The following is a 15,398-nucleotide window of genomic DNA, read 5'->3' as shown; positions in this document are numbered from 1 at the left end:
CCAGGAAGATAAAGAGTTTGAGTTGGAGGATGTTGATAAAGAGATACCTGTCTGTCATAATAGTAGGATTATATAGGCAGGTTGCTAAAATTTCATGGGTAGAGATGCATTGGTTAATGTTCTCATTGCTTGGACCAAATATCCGACAGAAACATCTTAAGAGGAAGGAGCTACTTTAGCTTATCGTTTCAAAGAGTTCAGTCCATGGTTGCTCGGTCCTGTCTTTTGGGCAGAACATGATGGTGTCACGTGATAGAGGACCTTCATGGTGGACAGGAAGCACATATACAGAATATACAGAAAGAGGCCAGGGCAGGATACAGTCCAAAGGACATTCTCCAGTCGTCTGCTTCCTCCAGCCAGGCCCTGTCCCTGCCTCTCACCCTCTCCATCAATGCCATTATATGAACCTACCAGAGCGTTAATCCACTGGATAGTTCTGAGCCCGCATGGCCTAATGTTATGTAAACACTTTCACATACATACCCAGTGGTGAACTTTCTAATGTCCTGGACACTTTTTTTTAATCAGTCAAGTTGAAAATCAAAATTAAGCACCAAGATCAGAAAATTAGTCTGTGTGAATATGGAACTATCTGGCACAGAGGGAAAATATATGGCATTCAAATGGAGCAGAGGGATTAATTGACTGTTTATGCAATTTTATATGGGGCTTTACAGTAGAGGTAATCAAAAGACAGCGAAGACAGGTCATTCACTGCCTTAAGCAATACATTTTTTGAACAGCGAAGCTGAACGGTTGCTGTACACATCTTGACTGACGACCGTTTTTTTTTTTTTTTATCACCACCTGGGCTTAGGTCGGAGAGTGTCTCCACTCTGGTGGTGAGAGTGGCTTAACAATGGAGGATGCATGTTGCAGAGGCTGCAGTTAATAGAAAGGTGGGGACCGAGGTACGATGCATGGAAACACTCTTTTTCAGAGGAGTGTTTGTTTAACTTGATAAACAGCTACCTGGTGGTTTCTTAAAGTATGCTCAACTCCCCCGAAAAGCTCTGGGTCCTTCTATCACACCAGCACTGCCTGGCTTTGCTGATCTTCCTAAAAATAAATAAATAAATAAATAGATAGATAGATATAGATATAGATAAATAATAAATAAACAAGCTATTAACCCATCAAGTACACAGATCAACAGTATCCACTGTGATGTTTCATACACACATACCTTATGTATTTATTATGATAAACTGGGCCAGGTGAAGCAGTATGCTGAGGCTGATTTTGTTTTCAGCACAAGAAATACCAGCACTTGTCTGCATACGTGGAGGAGGAGCAGGGCGTGCAGCTTAGCGATTTGTTTTCGGGGGACAGATCTTAGTCTCGGAGACTTTGCACCTGGAAAGGTTGCAACCCTGAGGCCGGGGAGACCAGTTTTGGTAAGATCCTTGTGTGCCCCAAGAGGAAGGAGGAAGGGAGTGCTGACTTAGAGACCTGTCTGTGCCTTGATTTGTGCTTAACTGAGGAACAGGGTGGTCACCAGGAGGCTGAGAGTGGCAGGAAAGCTGGGGGAAGGAGAGGACAGACCCACAGGGAGAGGGCCATTGAGAAGGTCATAGAGAGGTGCAAAGGGACTGGTGCCTGGCAGCAAAAGAGGATTTCCAGACTGTAGTTGGCATTCTTTACTCGAATATTGCTAACCATAAACAGCACGTTTAGTGACATGAGATTATTGCTCTGAGTGTTTGATTCATATCTGGTCCTAGAGAGGAATCTATGAGTGACTTCTATCTGAGTATCTAAACATGCATCCCTGTTCTCTGTCTTTATCGCACAGAAATAGTGAAATCTCGCACTGAGATTTTGTGTATTTTAAATCCTTAATTATTTAATAGAAAAAAATATGCTTACTTTTTTTTCTACGTTTTTAACTAATTATAATCGAGATTTTTTTTCAAAGAAGGAAAGCCTTAAGAATTTCTAATTCTGATTTTGTCTTTTCATGAATGCATGATCCCTTTGTCTTTAAATGTATAATACAAATGTAGTCATAGTTCCATATAAAATTATATTGGCAAATCAGACTTATGGATGTGTTCTTTTTATTTGATATTTAATAATGCCCTAAGGCACGTAATTCAAATTTTTATTAAAGTAAAATTATTTGAATTTAATGCATGAATATTTCGTTTAAGCTCTCGGAACTAATTCCATGGTACTTGTTCTCCTAAAAATGTTTAAAATAATTCAGATTTATTTCAGCTGTGCTTTTTGAAATGACTTTAGTTTTGGAATTAACATGACAGGTTTTTAAAGTGAGCCATTTCTGGACATCTGGAGGGCTTTGATAAGAAGAATTATTATTCCCATAAGGAATCTGAGACCTTTTTTATGTAAGCATTTAAGACATATGAATTGGGAATTGGTAGTTGTTTATCAAATTAACACATAACTTGCCAAAGTTCTGGGAATTCTTTGGTTCAGCAGTGATGGCTCACATTTCAGGGAGACAATTTCTGCTAAGAGGGTCATCACTTATTTCAGTTTTAAAAAGTATTTTTTTAATGTTTATTTATGTGTATGTGTGAGTGCATGCTGCAAATGTGCAGATGGCCATGGAGGCCAGAAGAGGACGTCAGATTCCCCAGAACAGGCATTACAGGAGGTTGTGAGCATTCCGGTGTGGGTGCTGGAAACCAAACACAGGTCCTCTGCAAGAGCAGAAAGTTAATTGCTGAACCACCTCTCCAGTCTTAATGAGTCTTTGAATTTTTAAAAATAGGATTCAGAAAAACCAAATCTTAGTCACAGCAATACATAAGAAGACCAGGTTTGGGCTTCAGTTTATACATTATGCCTGGTATCATAATGTTGGTACTGATCCAGAAATAATTATGTGCCTGTTTTAATTAAGTGTCAGCCTGATTTAAAAGCCATTTGGACTTGAAACAGAGTAGCTAACCCAGGACTCAAATATCGTTAATCCATGCACAGCTTTCCATTAACTACAATGCATCACAATGATTTACTCTCTGCAAGCACCAATTATACATGTTTTAAAAATAATTTTCTTCTCCCCTTAAAAATAACCGTAACAACAACCAGAAAGAAGAAAGAATGAAGAAAAGTCCAGTAAACATCCCAAAATAAACCCTTTTCAGAATTGCTGGCATTTTTCTTTCTAGGTCCTTGCCTATATTGAACTTTTCCCGACATGTGCTTCTGCAATTAATAGTTTTTTCTTTTCAGCTTTCATGAGGCAATAGCTAGCATCAATTTCACATCTGTTTTCTTTTGTAACCAGAAAGAATTCTAGGCTAGAAAAACGCAAAGCCTTATGGGAAAGGAAGGATCGTATGGGGAAGGTGAGAAGAGTCTCAGTGTTAAAGCCTACCCATTATCCCTTCAGGGTAAATGGAAAGCTGTTCAAAGCTGTTTTCAGTTAGCACCACTTGGGTTGAACAACTTAATAACAGATCAGGCTGTTTCCTGTTTACTAGATCCTATAACATTCCCTTAGGATGAAATAGATTGTCCAAAGCTTACAGAATGATGTCAGTACAATGCCTAAACATCAGGAGTGCCTAAGCCATCTCTTAGGTTTGGATTATGTGTGATAAAATTATTATTAGCCCAAGAGTCAAGAATATCAGAGCTGCAAAGGCTCTCTTCATGATTACTGCACTAGGCTAGTAATTCCTGCCTTGAAGTATGTCTCTTTTTCTTTTTATATTTTGGAAATGTTAATGATTTACTGTGTTTAAAAATTCTGAAATGATTTAATTTTTTTTTTCATACCTGAGAATTTTAAAAGCCATTTGGGAAGAAAAGATTTTGCAGCCTAGAACTACTGTGTTTGTTGAGCGTTAAGTATATTCTGATCCCTGAAATACAATTTCATGATTTTTTAACACCAAGGAATGTTTTCCAGAGGAAAGCCATCATGACTGTGACCAATGTATGTGATCTAAATATATTCTATTTGTCTCTTGCGTTTGCTCAAAAGATATGTGTTGACATAAAAATGGTTCTAAATAGGCAGCTGAGAAAATATACATCAGCCAAAGAAAGAATTTCCTTCTAGGAGCTGCAGGGTAGACTTTTTCCACAGATAAGTAGGTTAGACCTGAGAGGAGGCTTTTGAGGGGTGCTCTGGACCAGAATCCTCCCGGTTCCTCCCTGCGTGGCGTCGATGGGAAGCAATAGCAGGATGCAGACTGCCAAGTGTGAGGAAATCCAAAACAAAAGGAATCTTTGTGGTTCTGGAAGGTCTAAGGTTACCAGTGAGGATAAGCAGAACTAGGAGATGTAGGGCCCAGAGACCCCTGTTTACTTCATGCCTCTAGGAAAGGAAGGGCAGATCTAGGGGGGTGCTCATTTCATGTTAAAGGCTTCATGGACTCCAATTGTATGCACAGTCCCTTTATATAGGCTCAGTGCTCTGCTGGCTGATGTCCAAAGGTGGGCCATGTAGGACCCTGGCTCCCTCACCTTATGCCACTTTTCTAGTATGTCACCTGTTCTGTATATTTTCCTTCTGATGGCTCCCAGAGCTGTGTAGTGTCTCCATATCTGTCATCACAACCTGACTTACATAATTACAGCATCAGATTATGTAAAACTGTTGTATGCATTCTAAATAAAGCTGCCAAGGTAAGACACACGTAACAGCACTCAAACTCATGTCAACTCCAGTCAGCCGGCAGAAACCATCTGGACAGTATTAAAGATTCTGAATTCCACTGTGAGCTCAGCACAGAAAGAGTGATGGGACTGGCTGGCAATGCCTGCCTTTGGTGGGATGGTCTTCTGTTCTTTGTTGTAGCCCACAAGGAAAGGTAGCATTATTAACATGTGCCTTTAATGTTCTAGGCGTTAACTGTAGCGTCTTCTGAAATGGGCTCTGGAAAATTGATCTGTATTAGCCAGCACTATGTCGCTTGATGTTAGACATTCCTGAGGAAGAAGAGAAGCAAGTCAGAGTGGTTGACCCCCCTGATTTACTTTGTCAATGTTTTCATCTCATTGATGTACAGGTTAAGGGCACTAACCCCTACCCCTCCAATACTACATAGGATTCTGCTTTCGTGCAGAAAGTGCTTGAGAAACCGACAGTCTCAGGACTGGAGGCAGCTCAGCCATTAAAGACTAAGTAAGGCTTCTAACCAAAAGGTCAACCTGAACTGATGAGAAGAGAAATGGTATCAGTATTAGCAAGGAAAGGACCATAGCCTGGTCTCTGCCTCCATGATCTAACCTCCTCTTGAAGGCCCTACTTCCTAATACTAAGCCGGTAAGAATCGGGAGGAGACAAACATTTAGACCATTCAAGCATACACAGAAGAGATCTTGTAAGAGGAAAGTGTGGATGTTGACATGAGCCTCCAGAAGCTAAGGAGCCATCTACGTTAAAATGTTTTCAGTGGGAATATAACCAGAGACAAATGATTGACTTTAATGGTAAATCTTAGAGACTTTTTTAAAGGCAGATGCACGTAGATCTGCTTAATTCTCTGGCTATTTTAATTTTATTTAAACATCCCAGTTAATTGTTTTCATGACAGAGCTGCAACAATCTACCCGCAGCACTTTTGATAGAATGTGAAATATTTATTAAGATTATATAGAGATTTCTCCAGTCAAGAAAATGTCACTATGTAACAGCTCCTCAAAATAAATTGCTAAAAGTGTAAATCCATGACAACCATGGAGGAGCTTATTCTGCATTCCCATGCTTATTAAAACAAACCCTGCAAGTGGTCCATGTTCTTACTGTTCTTGTTGTTCGTTCCGAGTTCTCATCGTCCATTCTGCAAGGGGCTTTACTAGGAATTAAAGATCTGCAGTGCTTGTCTATAGAAAATACAATACTTCCAGAGACTTCGAGGAGTGTGGTATGGAATTGGATCTCAAGACGCTCTTTAATCTAATCTTTTGCCTGAAGAGGCCCTCAACTAAATTATTCCAAATGGTTGCTCCTCATACTTAGGGAGAAAAAAAAATTAAGGCTTTGCTCACTGGAAATACTTCCTTCAGCATTCACACCAGCATAATATCCAAAGGGAATAGTCCATCACCTTCATGAAGTACTGTGCCTTCTACTCCCTGCTGGGATGCTCTCTTGTTGGGGGAACTCATATTCTCAGCGAATGTGTATGTCTGATGTACATACATGGTTGTATTTTTAAATGTTCTCAGATTTACCTGGTCCTCCAGCTCACATGGGATGACTCCTACACCTGTGTACTGCAGGAAAACCGCAGTGAATATTTGCAGCCCTGCAAATTCATTCTGATTTTTCAAGAGCGCAGCCGTGCTTCTTTAATGTCATTATTTTTCTTTAAAGAATGATTATAATTAGTAGATCACAGCAAAAAAAAAAATCACTGTATTGCTTCAGAAAACAAATAAGAATAACAATGTTGCTAATAGTCAAAATAGTTCATTTATGCCACATTTTGGTACCTGAAATATTTACATGGGAAATAAGGTAAAAACTCATCTTTACTTATAATGAGACACAGTGTAAACAAACCCTTTTTCATAATAGCTGCCCAAATCCCAATTCAACTTAAGTTCATTGACTTTGATTTCTGAACTAGAAGAATTAAGCCTGAACTAGTGAAAAATGAAGAATATGTGCTTTCAATTAAGAAGTAATTAGACACTCAATCACCCTTACAACACACCAGGGAGTGAGGAAGAAGGAAGAAAAATGTGACTCACTGTCGTGTATAAAATGGTTTTGTTAATTAGTTTAGTCTTAACTGAGATGGAGAAAGTGTCAAAATAGGTTTACCTTTGAATAAGTTTAGAAGCTAATTCGAGTGTTTCATAACTCCAGTGCTGAGGAGTGGCCGGTTATTAAGCAGGAAGGTTTATTCCGCAGAGTGGGTCAAGCTCCCTGTATGAATGCTCACCATGGATGGCTCCAGATGGTGGGCTGTTCAGCATCTCACTTAATACTCCCCAAACCCCGAGAGGCACATGCTCTTACCTGCATTTTAGAGCTAAAGAAACTGAGGCACAGAAGTGCTGAGTAGCCTGCCTAGGGTCACAACCAGCAAAGCCATTCAGGCCGCAGTGGGGTTGACTCCCCTCAGTGAGCTGTTCAACTGTAGCTCAGGCCTCTCTGCCTCCTCTTCCCTCTCAGAGAATCCCCTGGGAATGAGATGATCTGAGGAAGCGGGGAGGAAGTGTGTGTTCTCTCACTTTGTGGGGCATGTTGCTAATTCCTCTGAGGGTTCACCGATTCACATACGCCCACTGTGGGAATATTTTACAGAATGGGTTTTTGTCATCCAATCCACCTCCTCTCCCTCCCCAGTCACGCTGTAACAGGCTAACCTCTGAGTTATTTCTTTGCTTATGTTTTCATGACTCCCAATATAGTTGATAGGTATACATCGTAAAAAAAAAAAAAAATTCAAGCAATACAGCATTCCGTGAAGCAGCTGTGTCTCTGGAACTGTGCTGCCAGCGACAGCCATCACCGGCCCCAGGTGTCCAGTGTGGCTGCAGGCCCTGCAGCGTGTGTGTATGTGAGCATGAGACCTCGGTGTGACTGTGACAGAGACGCTGATCCTCAACCCTCACTTAAAGCTGTAGCAGCCAGGCGTGGTGGCGCACACCTGTAATCCCAGCACTCTGGGAGGCAGAGGCAGGTGGATCTCTGTGAATTCGAGGACAGCCTGGTCTACAAAGTGAGTTAGGGACAGCCCAGAGAAACTCTTGTCTTCAAAAACAAAGCAAAGCAAACAAACAAACAAAAAAGGATACAATGTGTGTCTCAGAGGTGGGGGGAGGCTACAATAAAAAAATCAAAATCTAAGTGTTTATATTATTTGTTCTGCAGTATAACTATGTAAGGATAGTTACATACATCATTCCATCAGTACTTGTTTACATTTGATCTGCGTATGTATCTCTGTATACATGGATGTAATGCTCCATATGGGATTATTCTGTCTATGTTGTTTGCTGGTTTGATGATATGTCTTCTTGTCATTGAAAACTATGTTTGTTAAATATAGGTTATTTAAAAAAATTTCTAAAGATTTATTTTATTTTGCGTGTGATGTGATCTACATGTATGTGTGTAAACCACATGCATGCCTGGTGTTCATCATTGGATTCCCTTGGAACTGGAGTCAAGGATGTTTACAGACTCCTGTGGCTACTTGGACCCGGGCCCAGATCCTTTGGGAGAGCAGCAAGTGCTCTTAACCACTAAGCCAGCTCCAGTATGTTACTTTTCAACGTGTGCTAAAATGTATTCACATGTGGGTCATTTCCAGTGTTCTGCTATAATCAGCTGTACTGTGGCCTAGTTGATGGCTAATTTTCTTAAAATGTTCTTAGTAATAAATTACCAGAGTTTTATTTAAGTCAGGGGTAAATGACCGTCCTCTAGAGTTGTGTCATTTCATGCTGTAACCGGTCATATATGTCCAGCTGAGGTTCCTCTTCACTTTTGGCAGCTGAATCCTTAGGAAATTCTCATCATTGCCGACCTGCACAGAGCTGACTCTTGCACTGCAGCGAGTCGTGGGGCCCTTGGCTCATTCCTGACACTCCCATCATTCTGTCTGGTGATAGGCACTAACTGCAGCAGTTGTGACAGCGTGGACAAGACTCCTTATCAGGTGTCCTTACACATTTAAAATGTCCAGACAAACAACAGAATCTTTTTTTTTTTTTTTTTTTTTTTACTAGAAGAATAGAGGCAACGAAAGAGAACAACAAAACACAAGCAAAAGGAAGAAAAGAATAGCACCAGAATGTGTGCTTAGTCTTGCATATCACTTAAGGGAGTTCATTTCTTTTCTAATATTGAGGGACAGAGGGTAGACATTAGTTTAGTGCAAGTACTGTAATTTTATGTCATGCATGTACTGTAAAACTATACTTCATGTCCTCTGGGTGGCATATTTGGACAGAAGCATCTGGGTTGTGGCTGGGCATGTGAGAACAGTGAAGGTGAATGAGCCCCTCCACTGTCTCCTGACCTCGGGTGAATTATCAATAGTCATTCAGACTTGTGGAGGCACCAAGCAGTTTAAGGCGATGTTAAGTACAAGATTGGCATTCATGGAGCATGGGCTCTCACTGTTACGTGATGGATGTTTTGCCCATGTCGACTCGCATTTTTCTCCATTTTGTTTCCATATTGATGCATGTTTTGTGGGAAACATGGTTTGTTAGGTTGGAACCTGCTTTTCTAATGATCCTTTCACACAGCTTCTAGTAACTTTCTCATATCTAATACAGTTATTTATTTTGAGTTTTCTAAATAAACCGTGGTAGCATTTGTCAGTAATGACAGTTTAATGGATTTCTAATTTGAGTAGTTCTTACCCCATTGCACCAATGGGTGCTTCTATTAAATTTTAACTAATTAACTGTGGTGTCTGCTTATTTCCAATGCTCTAAGCCCAGATGCTTGTTCCCCAGTATCTCACCTTGGAGTATTCAAAAGCAACTGCCACTCCTGTTCTCTTCTTTGATGCTTCCCTATCTGTGCTTTTGTTTCCCTGTGTTTAGTGGCTATGGTGGGAAATAGTGGGAAAAGCAGGTAGCTCTGTGCCATTGCTTATAATAGAAGCACATTGAATTTCAGCCCTTTTATTTTGTGTGCAACTCCTCTGAGCTGCTTAAAGTAGCTTCCAGGCTAGGGCTGAGGCAGGCATGCACAGCTAAGTCCATGTCAGCGGAGCTTGTACAACACACCCAGGGATGTGCCACTACTTCCCCAGGAAATGGCTGTTTAAAAGGAGTTCTTATTCTCAGCACATCACCATTTCCTTTTAGTTTTTTTAAGTTAAATTTTGTTTTTAGGTTCCAAGGCCTGGCAGATGCCCAGAAGTATTTACCTTGTGTAGAGGGCAGACAAGAGTTGATAATAAGCAATTTATGTGTGTGAGTGTTTTGCCTATACGTATGTGTGTGTACTCTATGTGCCCCTGCTACCTTTGGTGTCAAAAGAGGAGTTTGGGTTCCCTGAACTGAGGTTTGGAATGATTGTGAGCCACCATGTTCTGGGTGCTCTCAAGAACACATGCTCTTAGCTGCTGAGCCATCACTAGCCCCATGTCACCAATTCTTAAAAGTTTCCATCTTGGAGACTTGGTCTTCAATTATTGTTCTTAAAAGGATGCTTTAGTAGATAGTCAGCTGAGTCAGACTGATGGTCGCTGATGTCAGCCTCTGACCTTTGAGGGGAAGGATGTTTGCACAGGTGCATTTGTATTGTTCGTAGTCTTTCAGGAAATTCCCTGAAGGGAGGGATCTGAATTGCATGCATTCCCTGGGGTCTCTTTATAGAAGACAAATTAAGGTTCAAAATAGGCATATGAAAGATAACATCTGTTATAATTATATTGAAAGAATTGAAGATTTAACAGACTTTGGAATGCGGTCATACTTCAAGGTCATTATTGTGAATAATAATCATTGCAGAACAGAAAAATGTAATCTACATTTAAGCTTTTCTGTTTATATTCTGTTTATATTATTATACAAGTGGATATTTGGAAGACATCCCAAAGAGGAGAATACAAGCCTGATTACCTCTGTTTCTTTGTCATTTTTCTTTAGATTGTTTTATCAAACAGATTCATGTTCTGATGACCAGATGATATGGTTATCAGAAAGAGTTTTGAAAATACACAGAAGCCATCAATAGGAATGTTTTTCACAAATAATGATCACTGATTGAGCATTGACATTCTTTTTTTTTTTTTTACCACAAATTACATTCAAATAGCAGAAAAGAGTATTTCTTTATATGTACAAATTTGCAAGGATGAGAAAACAAGATGAAAGATAAGGGAAGCAGGACTTTAGGAGCGGGAAGCATATGGTGGCGTGGTGATGTGAGGAAGTGGACATTTCTGTGATGGGCTCTCAGAGTCCTGGGAGTTTGCAGCAGATATCTCTGCACATTGGAGGGTAAAGAAGATGGTGTTAGCTATCTTAGTTGAATACTCTTTGAGAAACAGTTATATCTTAAAATCCCCTTCCAAGGGGAAGATGCCTGGAAGTGCTTACGGTGTGGAGAGGGCAGACAGGAGTTGACAATAAGGAACTTGGGCTGCCTCACTTAAGCAGGGTGGAGGAGCGACTTCCTGAGAACTCACATTTCCTGGCTTCTTCTGCTCCACCCAGGCTCTGGTGCAGTGTCAGAAAGATAGTCTGCTCTCCGGCTGACCAACAAGGCACATGCCTAGGGTGGCAGTGAAGTGAGAGCCCAGATACAGAAATCAGTCAGTGCAGCTGTGACTGAGTGTCTAGAAGAGGTTTTGGCAGAGATGTAAATGCAAAGACGGGAGTTCACTATGGACCTGGGCAGGTCTTGAACTTGCTATGTAGACCAGGCTGACCTTGAACTCAAGGAGCTCTACCTGCCTCTGCCTCACAAGTACTGGGATCAACGGTGTATGCCACACTACCCAGCTACAAAGATATGCCATAACCTCTTGGAGCAAGTAGGGCAGCTGGTAGATAGCACTGAATTCAACTAATTATGAAAAACTTAAGGTACTTACTCTGTTCAGAGAAGGCAACATGCAGGAAAGAAAGAATTCCAGTGAAACACATAGTTTCATTCTGACTGTTACCTATCATTACTATAACATAAAATAATCTATTCAACCAAAATTACAGGGTGGGACATTGGTAACGATTTCTGCACTTGTCTTGGGTGGCGTGCCTCTGTGTGTGTGAGGAGGAACGGCTGACTGGAGGAAACAGCCTCAAATCTTCCCCTGCCGTTTGGAAAGTCAGCCCAAGCAAATTGGATGGTGAGCTTAGCATCATGGTCTGTGATGTTCATAAAACCGCCCCACCAAGACACGGGAGGCAGAGGATAGGTAGTCTTCATAGCTCACACGTTTACTTATTTAATTGTGGAAATGGCCTAAACATAATTTTGATGCAAATAAAAGAGTTAAATAGGAACACCTGCCGTTGTCAGCTTTTTGCTATACTTTTTGTGCATGTCCGTACCTATGTGTGTGGCGTACATACACACATGCTTGCGCACATAACGCCTTCCTCGCGGCATTTGCTTGGGGTCAGGTAGCATGCTGGGCCTCTGTGAAATGGCACAGAGGAGACCTAGCGTATTTCCATTCCATTGTTTCTAACTTCCTCTTTGGGCATATTTTAGCAAGTAAGCATCCAAATTTACCAGCATATCACATGCCAAAGATTAATTAGAATTTTGTAGGCATTTGCTGAGAACCTTCTAATCATGCCCCCGGAGCTCCAGAAATGAAAAGGATCCCAGTGAACATGTGAGCCTTTGCACTGTGGAATATGCTGGAGGTCAGATCATATGAGGTCAGGTCTGAAACCAAAACTCATGGCATATTACAGATTCATATTTTATTAGTTGTTGTTTGGGTTTAACATTTACTAGAAATTAGGATATGTTCTTCAGGTAAAAGTTCCCTTTATGAACTTAAGAGAATGTGTGTAAAGCGGCCTATCCCAAAGGAGAACGGTAGAGCTCTGGGACGTGGGGTGATCTCTTAAGTCGGTAAGGATTCTTTTCATCCTGAATGTAATGTCCTTTCAGACATTTATGGTGCAAGGTGGTGAGGACATCCTGATGATTCTGAGTTAAGAACTCCATTTCTAGAGTCTCCTCAGGTTTTTTAGACATGTTTTTCCAACCTACTTTTAGTGTTGTTCGGAACACATTTTGGGAAACAATATATATTGTTTCCTTTGCAGAAAATGCATGCATGTTTATTAAATGTGGTGCATCCATTTGAGTAGCAGTCAGTTTCATGCATTTCATTTGTACTCCTTATGTTTATCATTGTCAAGATATGTATTTTGACATATTATTTTACCCTAGAAAAATCAGATATTTGAGGCCCAATATTATAGATTTGATGGAGAAGGAGTCAGGAGATGTTGGACCATATTATGAAGTTTAAGCTAGGAATGCGTTTCAGAGAACATCATAGTGACTGTAGTTTAAAACAGTGTATTCTTGGAGAATGGATAAAATAGATTTTAAGCATTCTCACCACAAATTGACAATAGTATAAGGAAATCATCTACTGTTTAGCTTGATCTGGCCATTCTACAGTATAGCTCAGAACATTGTGTTGTATGCGCTATCATGTCAACCTAATCTGTCAATTTGAAATATTTTAAAAGGCTGGTTTATTTAAGTATTTATAGTTAGACAGTATTTATTTGAAATATCGTTTGGAACTCTATACCCCAACATTTAAAATCCTTTGTTTTATAAACTTTATATGTGTTCAGATGTGTACATTCATGACATGCAAGTGTATACAGGCATATGGACTGATGGAGAGGGACACTATATAGATGATTCTAAGGTATTTTCATGTGTTATATTTTGTTGAAGAGTTACTTTTTACTGTGTTGGTGGTGAATAATCTTGCACATAAAATTGACCAGGTGTCTTTGTCTTTGTTATATATTTCCAGAAATTATTTTTTCTCAAAAAGTTTATGAATCCTTAGCTTTTCCTTTCCTTTTGTGGTGCTGAGAGATTGAACCACATGCTGGGCAGGTGCTGTGCCACTGAGCTATACCCCTAAGATGCACTATGTCTTTGAATGGATAGCTATTGTCTGAAAGCACCACACTGGGCATCTGCATGAGAGCATCAGGACCTAATCGGTGTCTTAGTTACTTTTCAATTGCTATAAAAACACCATGGCCAAAGCAACTTATAAAAGAAAGTATTTAATTTGGGGCTCATGGTTTGAGAGGACTAGAGTCCATGACATCAACATCGTGCTGGGGAGCATAGCAGCAGTCAGGCAGGCATGACACTGGGAAAATAGATTAGAACCCAAATCTTGAGACACAACCATGAGCCAGAGACAGCTAACTGGGTAGTAAAACCTCAAAGCCTGCTCCTAGTGATTCGCTTCTACATACCTCCTAATCCTTCCCAACTGGGGACCAAGTATTCAAACATGGCCTGTAGAGGCCATTCTCATTCAAATCTCCTCATTGGGCAACCTGTGGTTTGTTATCCCCCCAAAGTACTGTTTCATGTATTATCCTACATTTAACTGGGTAAGGCGTAGGACCTTTAAGATGCTTTTTGACCAAGAAGTTGTTCCTATCCACCATGACTATTGCATATGAACTCATAGCAATTTAAAGCTTTATTTTTATTTACTAGACTTCACATGTAAGTATTTAGTTTGTGATATAACTCAAGTATTAATTCAGTTGAAAATATCTGTGGCTATGATATTGTATTCTAATTCTTTTCTGACATAGAAATAAAATTATGGTAGACTTTATAAGAAAATAACAAAGATAGAAAACCTGAGAAGATATTTAAAAATTTTTACATTCAATCATCTTTAATTTCCACCATATTTATTTGGACTCTAGAAAGGCTTTTCAGATGCTGTGAAAGGGTGCCAGTCACCTAACCGCTTCATTCTCTTTGCTTTAGGAAGAAGACAGTGGTCGCACGGAGCCCTTGGATGCGGAATGGAAATTCTTGAGTGGCAGCTTTGTCTTAACCCTCAAGCTTGCATTATCTTCAGCTACTCCAGCTTTGATGACTATCTGTGACCACTGTCTATATAGCATGCTGTTATGAAATATTAGAACTGCTGTTATCGTAACGAAACTCAGTGTGTATGCATACACCACAGCTTCTGGTGTTCATACTTTTGCACATACTGCTTATTGCTTATGTGTAGAAAGAATGAAAGTAGCTTCCAGACCTGTTAATATGATTGTATCATATAACAATATGAAAAAAAAACATTTCCACAGCCAAGTCTTGCTCACTTCCAGCCTATTGTAATTCTTCATAATAAAATAAGAGTTTTGATCTACAACAGCCTAGAATGTCATGAAGGCCTCAAAAATTATCTCGTGTTTTTTTTTTAAATCGTACCAAATTTAATGTCAAGCTGGTTTGTCATGGCAAATGAATTTAGAGCTAATGCAAAAATACTTTATATATATTATTTTAAAAAATAATTTAATTGAATATAATATAGTTATGACATATCTGAAAGTATGGTTTCTACGAAGTTAAGAATAGCATGAGAAATAGGAAAAAAGATGGACACAGCATCCCAGTAACAGCTTTGTTTCCATAATAGAAATATGAATTCAAAGGTAGTCTATATTAATTTAGTATTGTACACTTTATAAGACATCAAAATTCTTTATAGGTTGCTCTTCTGTGGTGAGGTAAGATAAGGGTCAACCATACTCTTCTTTTAAAAATGGCTGTGAATTAAGCACATCCTTAGTCAGAGTTCAATGTGACAGAATGGTGTAAAGTGGTAGAGATAATGGAAGAAAGCAAGAACTTAATAAATAAATGTTATTGGTTGTTAAAATAGCTGCAAAAACAAATAACTTAAACATCAATCTCAATTTGGAGGGATTGTATGATGGTAGGTAGA

General features: G+C 39.7%; 1 protein-coding gene across 1 annotated transcript in view; it reads left to right on the top strand.

The window, feature by feature from the left end:
• Ca8 (carbonic anhydrase 8) overlaps nucleotides 1-14,852 on the top strand; it is a 91,935-nt gene extending 77,083 nt beyond the window's left edge. The window contains exon 9 of the mRNA XM_055603434.1: nucleotides 14,426-14,852. The gene's annotated coding sequence lies outside the window, so the exon portion shown is untranslated. The remainder of the gene's footprint in view (nucleotides 1-14,425) is intronic.
• Nucleotides 14,853-15,398: the final 546 nt, after the last annotated feature.

Source organism: Psammomys obesus, unplaced genomic scaffold (assembly GCF_907164565.1).
Source record: "Psammomys obesus unplaced genomic scaffold, mPsaObe1.curated_primary_1811, whole genome shotgun sequence".
Classification (NCBI taxonomy): Eukaryota; Metazoa; Chordata; class Mammalia; order Rodentia; family Muridae; genus Psammomys; species Psammomys obesus.
Note: the sequence above shows the minus strand (reverse complement) of the source record. Positions and strands in the feature narration are given on the sequence as shown.